At 34.8% G+C, this 14,110-nt stretch overlaps 1 pseudogene; it reads right to left on the reverse strand.

The window, feature by feature from the left end:
* Positions 1-5,304: 5,304 nt before the first annotated feature.
* Positions 5,305-9,458, reverse strand: LOC143220876 (uncharacterized; annotated as a pseudogene).
* Positions 9,459-14,110: the final 4,652 nt, after the last annotated feature.

The following is a 14,110-nucleotide window of genomic DNA, read 5'->3' on the forward strand; positions in this document are numbered from 1 at the left end:
TATTTTTTGTCGAATTCTTTCCAACTCTTTCCTTGACCGTGTGGACATGTTCAGGGTTGCAGTGAAAAAGAGTCATTTGAGAAGCGTATCTGAATTTAGAACTAAGTTTCCAGTTGGATAGTTGCTGAAAAATACTAAACTTCGTATGGGGTCAAATGGCCCCCTGTGGTACGGGAGGTAGGTAAAGAATTTTTGTCGATAAAAAGTAAGCTACGTGAAGAACAGAAAGCGAGCATTGTATAATCGGATGATAGTAGAATTTACAGAAAGTCAACTGAACGACAGAAATAACAATAAATGTATGAATTTAAAGTAAATTTTCAAAATGGGTCATTTGATCCCCCTTGGTACGTTTAGTGTTAAGGACGTTTGGTGGGGAAGGATCCTACACTCATCTCCGCGGATTTCAAATGTACAACGCATAGTTCATATAATTTTCTCCACAGCAACAATACCCAGGAAACCGATGCATCCTGTGAATAATACATGCTTTCCATCATACGGCTATCATATTAGACTATCGCAATTTTTCGTTGGATTTCTCTTACCGTTTGGTTGTCGAGTCTTATTTGCCTCACTTGTTTTAAAATTCCTTTTTTCTACGAGTATATTAGAGCTCCTTTGTCAGAGCACTTATTTGCCCTTCGCTAAATTTTATTTCAATTTCATAACTCAAACTTAACCTGAATTATTTCAACGCGGAAGGTATAATGTTCTTTGATACGTTTTAAGTGTAGAAAATAGTCGCAGCTTGAAAATGCGACTTCTATACACCGTGATTTACGATTATCATACTTGGAAATAACAATTATAATGTAAATGAATTCAACGAGATACTGTCGTCAAATTTGCAATGTTGGTGGTGTGAAAATATTATGTTTACGCGGAAACAGAAACAATGTCTCGATAAAGCTGTTTAGAATATGCGAAGAAATTGAAATAACGTTTGTTTTCGTGTGAAACTTTGACTGCAATGTCAGCACCTACAACGTTTGATACCTGTACGAATATTCGTACACCGATTAAATACCGCGAAAATGTTCGTATTCTTTCCTTTCCGTGTATATGTTCGTGGTTCAATAATACTGCACGAGTCGAACATGTTCGATTACAGGATTTACATTGCCATATGGTTTTATCCATATGCTCCTTTTTATACTTTTTTCTACAATATCTTGTTCTGGGAGTTTCTTCTGTTTGATTTTAGCTCGCTCGTTACTTATTTTAAAGCGTTTCTTGCCCTTCGTTGTGTTTATATTAGTTCCGTTGTTAAGACGGTTAAGATGTGCATTCGTATTTCTCTCCCGATTGAAGGCACCGTTACATATTTGACAATCGTGTTTATTTAATATGAGATATAATTATATGGCGTCTTATATAGTAATGTCGTCCTGTATTTAAGAAAGCTTTTTAACACCTCTATTCTTTCTTCTAAAAATTGACCTTCCTGTCTTTCCATAACATGATTGTATAATTCTTATTTGGTATTGTAGATTTATTCATATTAATCGCAGACTAAATAATTATTCATCGGTGAAGTATTGTTGACATTGTATGAATCTGTGAAGTTAGCGAATTGGTTTCATTTTACTAGATACCTGACAATGTGCTCCTCACCGGAATATATAACATGAAATTTCATGTTCGTCATAAGCGTTTTGAATCTCAAAACGATCATGACAAATATTACAAGTTCTTGCTATAAATTGAAAGTTCGTTACTTTTCCACATTTTGATAATTTTTCCTTATTCTATTAATTATTTCTATTTTCTATTGTACTGCTGTTTCTTCTCCATTTTACAATATTATCGGAATATCAAATATTTTCGTTTAATTGAATATATTTTTCCAAGGAATCCATGCATTTCCATTATTTAATATCTCTTTATCTGGATAATTTTATATTATCTTAGTTGTGTATTCGTTGCTCTTATTTTCTTTGTTGTGCGATTTAACGTTTAACTCGGATTATAGTTTCCTTGCATTATTTATAAAGTTGTTTCTGTTAATATTTACCAAGCGACTAAACTTTCCAGCGACTTCTTTATCCCTACAATGAATTTATCCTATGCTTCTTTCATTGTGTTACATATTTTTTACTAATTCCATTTTCTATAACACTGTATGGTACTACTGAGATATCCTTTTTTAATTGTAAATATTGGCAAGACGAAAAAATATCATTAAATAAATATTAGCAAAGTGCACCAATGGTATTACAATATATATGTTATACATAAATTGCAAAAATACATATAATTTCTTATATGCCAGAGTTTAAGGTACGAAGAAAATATCTTTATCCTATCCTCCTTCCAAAATATTTTATTTTAAATATTTTAACACGTTCCACCTCGTACCGGTACTACAACATAACGACCCCCGTCGAAACTTTGCCTTCAGCTACGATGACAAGAGCATTACACATAGAAGTATAGTTTCCTTGCCTTTTATATACTCGAGTCTGCAATTGAATATTGAACATAATTTTGTGTATTTAACTCTTTCACAATATATAGTGGCACCATTTCTCGATGTCGTATTATTTACAATAATACTTCATACATAACGATTTGTGAATGGGAAATAATGTTCTTACAATATAAAGTTGAAAGTTGAAAAAAGACAAACCCTTAATGTAAAATTCCAAAAACATTAATTAAAAAAAATGTATATACTAAATATTACCTGAAACAGTGACGCGATACATTAAACGAAATTAAAAAAAGGCAAGAGTACATATAAAAGCGATCGAACCTGTATTTATGCCCTGTCGCTCTATTTCTATCAGATGAAAATTACTCGAGGTATTATGTCGCCTAGCAGCAAATCTGAAAGCTGCACCATTCAAGCATATTTAGTACTAACAACCTGTAATATTTACATTTCTCCACAAATCAAGCCAGATGAGGGAAAACTATTCGGTACCAAAATACAGTATAATGCTAATGGTTTTGTATTGTACCGTATCGATCGTACCACATAATTTACAGTGTTATATATAATAAATTTTGCTCATAACTATAGATTTATTTTTCATAATTTATCTTGTTATTAAAAAACTTTGCTGTTAGGTTTGTTTCAACTATCTCTCAGAATATAATTGTCACTTTAATGCAATTTCTAAAGAATATATAAACACTTTCGCTTATTTAAATTGCTAGTGAGTAATTTCCACAGCCAAATCATAAATACCATATACTATGGAACTACTACTGTCCTATATGGTATATTATTAGTCCAATATTAGAAAATTCGAGTTACTTGAGGACAATAATACCAAAAACGGTGCATCATATTTTAATGAATCCGCGTAAAATTGCTGTTAAGGGTATAGCAAGATGATAAGAAATTAATTAGGAAGATTAATTGCAATGGAATGTTTTGTCTTACAATCATAATGGGCAGCTCACTTCCTTCTCGACAAAATTTATATACTGGGTTGGCTACTAAATGATTGCGGATTACAAATAGGAAGAAAAATTCAAAATTTTTCTTTAAAAAAAAAACTTCATTCAATTAGATACTGTCCGCTCATGTCGATGACATTTTTCCATCGCCCTGGCAGTGTCAAAATTCCATGTTCGTAAAATTTCTGACCTTTGCTATCAAAAAACTGATTTAAACGTGATCTGACATCATCAGCGTTATTAAAAATTTTACCATTTATGGAGTTCTGCATGGAATGAATCAAATGGTAATCCGAAGGCGCAAGATCCGGGCTATATGGTGGATGTGACAAAACGTCCCAACGCAAATCCAATAATTTTTGACGAGTGACCAAATACGTGTGTGGCTTTGCATTATTACGGTGGAAACAATACCCTTACGATTTGATAATACCGGCCGCTTTTCTTGAATTGCATCGCTCAGTTTGGCTAGTTGTTAAACCTACACGTTTGAATGGATCGTTTGGTTCTGTGGCATAAGTTCAAAGTACAAAATTCCTTTAGAATGACACCTGACTGACAGCACAATCCTTTTATTTTTTTGTTGAATCTCTGCTTTCGATGACATTTGGGCTGGTTTATCTTGCATCACCCACGATCACTTCCGATTAACGTTGTTAAAAATTATCCACTTTTCGTCGCCAGTAATTAGGCTTTTCAGAAATGGGTCAATTTTGTTGCGTTTCAGAAGCGAGTCGCAGATGCTATTGAGTTGCGTTAAATGAGTTTCCGTAAGTTGGTGAGAGATCCATAAATCGAGTTTCTCGACCTAATCAAGCATTTTTAATTTTTTTATAAAGCATGTATGCGATACATCGAGCTTCTTCGCAATATCGCCAGAGCGCATTTGGTACGGCGGCGTCTCGCATAAGAGGTACAGCGGTGGGTCATCGCAACCGAGACCCCCCTCCCCCCCTGCAAATCGTCACAAGTGCCGCAGGCAGCCTTCCGCAGTCTGGCCACGAAGAGAAGCAGCAACAACCTCGGAGCTGGTAAGGGCGCGGCGCTTTAACCCCGGTCGCGCACACAACGACAGCGAGGAGCCCGCTACTCCAGCCATCGAAGAATGGGCCCCATGGACGGGCCATTGTATCACCGCCATCGACAATAGGCCGTGGCAGGGCAAGGTCAATGGGACGGACCAGTAGCGCCTGGACTCTCCCAGCCTGCGCGGTCGAGAGATAGATCCTGCACCCGGCTTAATCCGCCGTGCCGTGTCGAAAAGAAACCACCGCGATCATAATGTCAAGGTAAAGGCATTAGTTTATTCTGGCTTCATTTCTTTCACGGTATCAACGTTATTGAATGCATATTCAGGCGAAACTTATTCATTAAATATTCTACCGTCGCCTTATCACACGTTGCGTTTCCCCTTCAATAATCCTTGATGTGTTCAACACACGAACGGTGGCATTTCCCCTATTCTTCTGTATAGCAGATTCAACGGTTGGTTTATTTTTAGATTTTTGTTTCCTTCTTTTCGACTTAAAATCTCAAGGACACGCATTCGCAACGATGGGACATTTTATTGTTGTTTCTCTGGCCATTTTTCACCAACGATAATAATCTCCGGAGTGTTTTGACTTAAAATACCATTCCTACTACCTTTTACTTTTATTTCGTCGGTGTCATTCAAAATTTCTATCCCAGACTCGTTGGTTGATTCACTGAGATCATTACACACTCCAGTATTTATTTTTATATTTACATCTGCATACTTAGAGATATTATCTTTTGAGCAACATGGCTTTAAGACATCTCTGATTTGTCTAAATTGTATTTATCCAGAAATGAATTCGTTATCGCAAATTTGCTTACTTCTATCGCCACTGAATTATGTATTGCACAGTTTACTCTATCTCTTATGCTAGTTTGAATGCAGTTCTCCACTGACTGTCTTCTAAGCGAAGTACCTTCAGCAAACGATCGTTTCCGTATATTTCTAACTACCTTCTCATCAAATCGCTCGATACATTGTTTATCATTATCGTCTTCCACGAGAACAGTTTTACTCAAAGTTTCAGATATTTTGCATTCTACTTCTACATCATCTTTTGGTTGTTCTTCTAAATTCTGAATGATATCAGAGTTAAGAATTCAAAAAGGCTTAAAAATTATTTTAATACTGTAGGATCAGTTACTAATGATACTCAAATGTTGTACTTTACTCCTTCGACGTGTTCTGAATATCTAATAGACATAAGTGTTATTATGCCTACTGATTCCTAACTTTTACGAACATTGCAACTCATTTTACAGGCCGACGTTATATATCCGAAATATTTACCAATGATTGCATGCCGGCATCTAAATGAGATTTTATTATTTAATTTTATGTATTATGACAAACAAAATTTCTAATTAATTTAAGGTTCTTACTTTACAGAAAGGCAGTAAGATATAATCTTTTCATAATACATAACATGAAGAACCATCACTGACACTCAGTATGTGACTTTATAAATAAGATATGCATTTAACTATTCGCTGCATTATTATTTGACTATGTACGTACATATATTGAGCAAAAGGATATATTTGTATCTTTTTTAAACATAATATTTTCGTTTGAATAGGTTTCCATGCAATTTCTCAAGACATAAATTAATAATACCTAAGAATTTAATTTCAACATGAGAAATGAAAAGTATCAATAAACTAATGATCCGAAGCCCGTTTTCCAAAAATTTGCTACTTTACGTGAAAAATATATGTATTTAAATTACATTTAAGTTTTAAACCTGCACGATTTAATCTGAGTCTGTGAGTTTCAAAGGAAATTTATGTTTCACCGTATTCGGGATCCTTATCTTTCAGACTACGAGGTCCAGCATCATCTAATGATTTAGAGCAAAAATCATTCGATTGTATTGTTTGTATTCGCTAACTGGTCTTGGATTACACAACTGATCATATTCTGATTCGTCCTTACTTTGCTTGAATTCATCATAAACGTGGTCAATTTTTTCCCACTAATTTCGTCGATACTATGGTATACATTAAGATTTGGATTTCCCATACCTGCATCTCTGTTCTTTAAATCATACCGATTGTATCAACCTAAAAATAAAATATCGAACAAAACATAACTATCTTTCTTTGGGAAATGTATTGTAATCTTTCCTACTATTTGTAATAATATCTTTGCAATCGTCTTCGTCATCTGTATTCCAAGCTTAGATTTTTTATTATTTATTTTCGTACTGGTTACAAGATTAATTCTGAACTGGAAGTTGATTAACAATGTACGGGATTCATGGTCAAATTTCGAAGATCCTTGATAGGCGTAGATGGGATTATCGAATTCAGTCTGTCCTACATAAAATATATTAATGATATATGTTAATAACGATTATAATAAGCACTTCTATGTACAAATAGCTTTCTCTCAAATATGTACCCGCGGGAGAAGCAGGATCAGCTATACATTGTACTGGGGCAATTTCATTTTTCAAATCTGCAATTTTACTTCCGTGGTACAACCATCCTGCCAAGGTCATTACCATCACAGCTATCGTAACAAATAAAAATCCTGCTGTTATACTACCATTGCCTGCTTCATCTTTTTCTTATATATTACGCGAAAATAATTCTTTGTCACAATTTTCACCTTAGCGAGAACTTTTTAATATTAAATGATGTAATTTGATATTAATAGATTTAAATTAATATACCTGAATATCTATGTCTGCAAATGCAGCCATCAACAGGGTAACAAATGTAATAATCATTTTTAGAATCACAAGGTTCCATGTAGCGATCACCATAGTTCCTTCTAGACAATCTAAATTTACAGGATATAAAAATTTTACGTTACAATATTTCATTAGCTTCATTTAATATCATTTTGTACAACTTTTTTTCTGTCTACATACGTTGAGTACATTTGGTTTCAGTCCAACCAGGTTCACAACGACAGTGATCCACATTAGATCTGCATTTGCCTCCATGTTGACAAATACAATGTGCACTGCATTTCATTCCACATGTCCTTTCTGGTCCTGGATACTTGACAAAACTCACCACGACAACCAGGTCGACAATGACACACACGTGAAGTGATATTATCTAATGTAATTATATAATTATATAAAATAAAAAAGAATGATAGAGAGAATTTTACCTGTTACATGATGGCGCTCTTCACAAGGATGCTCGTATATTAAAACTAAGAATCCAGGTCGGCAAACATTTTCACCAGTGACATGATCGCAAGTCATATTTCCTAAAAAATAAAATATTTCAGATAAAAGTTAAACTATAAGTTGTGGACATATATCGAATTATGTTTTTTTTTTTTTAATGTATTGTGAAATGATAAAATATATGCCTCTACATAAGTTGAGTTACAATAGAAGTTATCAGATAGCTTAATACCTTACCAGCTTTTTGAAGTTTCAAGTAAAATTACAGAAATAAAATATTATCTTATAATTATACTTATTACATCGATTCACTATTTCGTATGCTAAAACATTGCTAATCCATACTCAAATACAAATTGGTCAAACTAATGAATTACATATGATGAATGGTATATTGTAATGTATTAAGTACAAAAACGTATTTTACATTAAAAGTTACCGATCAAAAAGTTAATAATATTAATTTCGATTTAGTAGAATTGCGAGAGCGTGGTTTCACTTCCATCTAGTACTGTTATTCTTTCCTTGCATCTCCTACGGACACTTTTCGATACAGCGTACCACGTACCATCCCTCTTTACAGGGTTAAGAACAGTCGGAACCATCACAGCCTCGAGCACAAATACAAATGCCTGTTTTCGGATCACATGTACTATACTACACACACTGACATTACGAATGACAGAAACCTTCTAAAGACTTCGTCTCACAACGGATTAATGTTTTATACCGTTCGAACGAGAACTTTATCGAAGATCATATGGACATTAAAATAATTTTCCAGAATTTTCCAACAATCTCAATTCTTTTTGAATGATTCTAAATTGAATGTTACGACATATTCTATTTTATGCATTTAATATATTTCATTTAATTTATTCATTACAAAGACCTATTAAATAAATTATAAAGAGACAGGAAAACCATTTTCGTGGTTAAAAATATTTAGTTATCTTCAATACATTATATGATGCAGGTGAAATGAAATAAGTAAGATATTAATACGTTACCATAAGCAAAGGATAGATATTGAAGCTTTCATGTACGGCAATTGATCGACGAAATAAAAAAAGAACAAACCTTGCCATTGCGAGATGCAATGACAGATGCAATGACCAGTGACAAAATCACAGCCGTGACTATTCTCTTCATGACAGTCACACGTTTGAGTATATCCCAAACGAATAAATCCTTTTTCACAATGACTTTGGCAAAATTCACAGATGAAGTCAGCCGCACATGAATATGTGCCTGCATGTGTTTAAAAAAGATGTGTTTTGGTGCAGGAGCAAAGAAATGAAAATAGAAATGCAGAATTAAGAAATGTGTCTGATAAATGTGTACCGCTAAATTAAATAAAAACAATTTGCGTAGGCATTATAAAATCCTGCGGAATGTCATAAATTAATATTTACCGTCCAACTATGTGTACAATAGTAATCGTCAGTTGTATACGCGCTTAGAGTATCGAAAAGTGTTTTGCGCGTTGATCCCCTGTGGCAGTTTTCCCGGTACGGCACTCTTCACGACGTAACTGGAACGTTACTTAATTGCCCGTCGTCGTTTCGTCGTTTTATCCTTTCGATGTGGCGTTCCCGGGCTTCCAACGAATCATGGGTAGACGATCGATGCCAGAGCCTTCCGTTATTTTCCCGCGATAACTTTGTATACACATCGAGTGATCGGCAAGTGTGTGCAGTGTAAGCCAATCCCAACATTCGCCAGCGAAAGTAATCCAACCAGCGCGGCGTTGAAATACCCACAAACCTACTGCCATCCACATTTTATTTTACCAATCTCCCAATGAGATCCGACGTACAATAGCTCGGTCCTCCTCCTTACCAAATCCTCAGATGTCACCATTTACCCGCAGCCCACGGGAAACATTTGATGTCCCCGTGGTGCTACCTCCCTGAGCCACGGGCAGGCATACGGGCTGGCCTCAAGGCCAAGTTTAACTACGCCTTGCTGGGGGGTCTCGGCAGGCACTGCAACCAAGACCATCCCAAATTGTACACGTGCGCGCTCTGCGCCGACGCAGCTGTCGACACAGTAGCGTACGGTATCAAAGCGGCAAAGGCAGAATTCAATAGCCAGCATCGCGGGCTTGCCGTGGCCGCTTATGCAAGGCACCCCGAAATTCCAGCCGTGATGTGATGCTCAACGATTCCCGTGCGTCGCGAGTAACCCTGGAGCTCGGAGAACAATACACGATTGAAATGACATTTCACTCCTGTTAAGCCGCATCCCATTTCGCGACGCGGCACATAACAGGTATTCGTGCTTAAAAGAACTGTCAAAATGCCGGTACGTCTTTTCACGCCACGACGGTGTTGATAGCCGTTGCATGTACCTTGCGACGGACCGTATGAAGTCATGGAAAAATTCGAAATGACATTCGCAATAAACGTAAATGGAAATCACGATCGCGTTAGTATCGACTGCGTGAAACCTGCGTTTATTGTCGCAGATAATATCAGCGGCGATGAGCAACCGCTCAGAAATGAAAATTTACATCTGGTTTCCGACATCGCCAACGACCATATACGTCGCATCCCTGAGATGTGGCACCGAGAAAACAATGACCAAGCACACCATACGATTCGCGCACGTAGGACTGTGGTTTCCGAAAGGTTTCTAGGCCGGTCTCGAGTAACTTAGTGTGTAAATCATATGAATGCATCAGTTTTAAATTATATTTAAAGTAAATATAGTTATTAATTTTACATGAAAATAATATCGACTGTGATATTTAGATATCAGTAAATGGAAGTGTTACAGGCAAAGTGAAAGCATATGTGTCAGCGGTTTTTAATGTTAGTTTTTCTATCCCTATACTTTTCTGTCTACTATTAGTGCTGTCCCTGGAAGGAGAGTGCTGTAGGAACGCATCAAGCAATGCGCTGGTAACTTTCCGCTGTTTGCGGTTCCTACCTGCAGCTAGAGCCACGTGTCAATGGGGCTATATGGTATGATTTCGTGATTCGTGATTCGCGGACGCGTGGGCCACCCAGCATTACTTACGAAACCTCTCGATTAGTAAACAAACCATGTTGAGAGAGACTATCGACGTATTTTTATTTTCTCGCAAACGCCTTTCCCTCAGATATTAGGGTCGATAATTAGTTAACCCTTTAGTATATATCCGGTATCCACTTGACGATCTGTGTGCACGGGTGCCGTTTATATCCGGCGGCTTACATATACGAGCGCCGTCTGTCGTCGGGAAAAACAACTTAATTTTCGGGGCGGTTCGTCGATCAGTGGTGTTAATCCGGTGGAACGGACTGCCGTAGCGTAAGGGTTAGTAAATATTTAGGGTCTTCTTTTTATTTCACCAATTTTGACTAACTAGAGCCACGGTCGATCGAGGCCAAGGTCTTCTCTTATACTGTACCAACACTGTGATAGGCACGCGATTCGTATAGCAAAATGGAGGATAAATAATAATTACACGAATGATAAGATTATATTTATTATACATTTATGTATTATTATCTCGTACACCTTTGCTTATCTTGTGCAAACTGAACGAAAGAAGAGAAGGAAGGACTGCTAATTGACAATTAAGTCATTGTATCAACAATTAGAAACAACAGACAAACGAAATAAATGTAAAAATACAATATTAAATAACGCTAAATACTAAAATCCAAATGGAAAATTGAAAAATAGCATGAAATACTAAATACTAATATATAATTCTAAAAAACGAAAACCATAATAAAAACAGTAAATTATGATATAAATTGTGAATAATAAATTCCTTTTATTTGCTGCACGAGTCATTTTTCCTCAAAGGCTTGCCAGAAACTGATTTTCTTTGGCTATTCCTCGTTACCGCGGCACTTTCGCGACACATTCGTGGGGTAGTGTGTAAGTGTGATGGTCACATTTCAGCTTCACTTCGTGCGTGACTGCATGCAAGTGATTCGTAACACGGATCATAATTGCCCCGGTTCAGTGTGCGTAGAGCTAATGCATTATTCGTAGAGAAATTTCTAATACATTGAATTCTTTCACGATTATGTAGAATAAAAGTCGCGATTAACGATAATTACCTTTCACGACACGAAACTTGTGCAATATGGAAGCAAACATAGTACTTCACAAGCCTTAACTAACAATAGCCGTTTACTGTGTATATAATTTTCTATATTAATTGTGACCATCAAATAATAGCTTATGCGTTACAAGAACGAAAAAGAACGAAATCAAGTCCGAACACGGAATATTGATTAGAAATCCGCAATAATCGGACAGAACCGACCTTTCGGTCGATCAATTTGTCATTGTACATGTTCGTCGAAATACTACACGCGGTACTTCTTTGAAATAATAGTAGATCTAGATACCGATAGGCAGTTCACTGACGCAACGGACCGCTGCAATATGGGGTCGATGCGTCAAAAGACAGGAAAGTCAGCTTAGAAAAGTTTGGTTGTAAAAGAAATTTTCTTCCAATAGGTATCTTGGATCATTAAGCATATCCATTACATGGTAACATCTTTTTTAAAATTTATCCATTTTTAATGTCGCTAAAATTCAAAATTACGCGAATCAGCATCGTCCTCTTATAAATGCTACCGTCCGTTATAATTTTACAATGTTTCAAATAAATTGTGCATAGGCCTAAATTTTTTTTCCATATTTTTTTAATTATACCGATTTAATAGTCTTTACATTTCATTGTACATTTTCCATTTCTACTGAGTAACACTCTTGCGACATCTTAAAATTTCAAGTCTCCATTTTATTTAACAAAAAGAATTAGCTACAACTAACCGCAACACAGAACGATATGTAAGTAAACAATTGCTCCGACACAATCCGATTTACCAGTATGTTGAATAGGGAAGCGTGTAACATGGATGTTTCGAGTACGTAAAATTGAATATTACTAATTAGTCTTTTTCCTGTATAATGTAGAAATAATTAAACTGTACTTAAATATGTAATAACATAATTTAACTAATACATAAATATTCCTAGGGTGTAGTATATTTGTCAATATATTTGTATATTATGTACTATATTAGTATTTCAATTATAAATAAGCCTCCGAATCACGTCGGATCAAGTAATAAAAATATAAACAACAAGAAATATGATAAAAATGATGTTTATAATAATTGTGAATAACGAAGATGGTAATGACGATGATTGATGATACGAAAGAAGGTGGAGTTTGATCGAGTTTCTCATCTAAATAAAGAAGTACTTATTAATAATTAATTATTACGTATTATTTAGTATTTCGTTTTATACGTATGGCACTTATTTTATCAAATCTTTAAATTATTATATCACTTGTTCTTATACAAAAATTTATTTAAAGCACTTTTAGAAAAATCAGCCAAATTTAAATACATTATTATTATTTATTGAAGCTCCATTTTGTAAAAACTCTCAAAGATCTAAGTATGGTTAAATAAATGAAAAAAGTTTGAAAAATAATTTGTAAAATTTCATGCTTCCAACTTAACACACTGAGCGCTGGCAACGTATCGGCGACTCAAATCCCAAATACTCACCTTATTCGCATTTTCCTGAAATAATATATTTCGATTGCACATTTATCGTACACAGATTAAAATAAAGGAAAAATAGATACAAAGTCGAAATCATCACGGGGTTGACGTCCAAGCGACTGACTGACTCTCGTGTTTTAGCCGAGCCGGGCTTGATCTGTTAGAAACCAATGAATTAATAAAATTAATGATTTTTAATAATAAAATTGATAAGGAAACCTCAGGAACGACCTGAATATATATTTAAAATGTAAAAATGCACATACTTTATTTTTATATGCGATATTAGCTTATCAAAATGTGATAAGATTTCATTTTAATATAATACTTTCAAACGACAAAAATCATACAAATATATAACATGTAAGATCGTAAAGAAAGAAGGAATAAAATACGAATACTTGGCATCGTCGTTATTATTATCGTTGCTATTTCAAGTCAATCAGAAATATATATTTTACTGTCAATTAATTTACACAGGATTTTTAAATAGATTACTCTGATGACTACGAAATAAACGTATTTCGTTATTTTTCAGTGTGTGAAGTAAGCTTCAATTTCTCTACTCTAACTTGTGCATATTGAGTTACATATTGTGTCTCCTTGTATACTCCTATATAACATCATGATAGTCTAATTAGTAAAAAGTAATTATCTAAGTACATTAAGTATATGTCTGAGTAAATTCGACGAAATTAATGTTAAGATTTATTCATATAAAATCCGTAATTTCCTCTTTTCTCATATAACTTGAACAATTATTATTTTTATATAATATATTTAGGTGTATGTATCGGGTCGGTAATTTTAACGGTCAATAAATTTTCCCGTTACGGCACAAATAGTGCTGTATATATATATATATAAAACGTGTTCATAACGGAACATTAATAAATTTCTTAAAATTAATTTAAATTTTATAATTTTAATTTCAATTTATTGAATTACTATTGTATTTTGCCCCACGTATAAATTGTCCAATAC

This window comes from Lasioglossum baleicum, unplaced genomic scaffold, assembly GCF_051020765.1.
Source record: "Lasioglossum baleicum unplaced genomic scaffold, iyLasBale1 scaffold1687, whole genome shotgun sequence".
Classification (NCBI taxonomy): Eukaryota; Metazoa; Arthropoda; class Insecta; order Hymenoptera; family Halictidae; genus Lasioglossum; species Lasioglossum baleicum.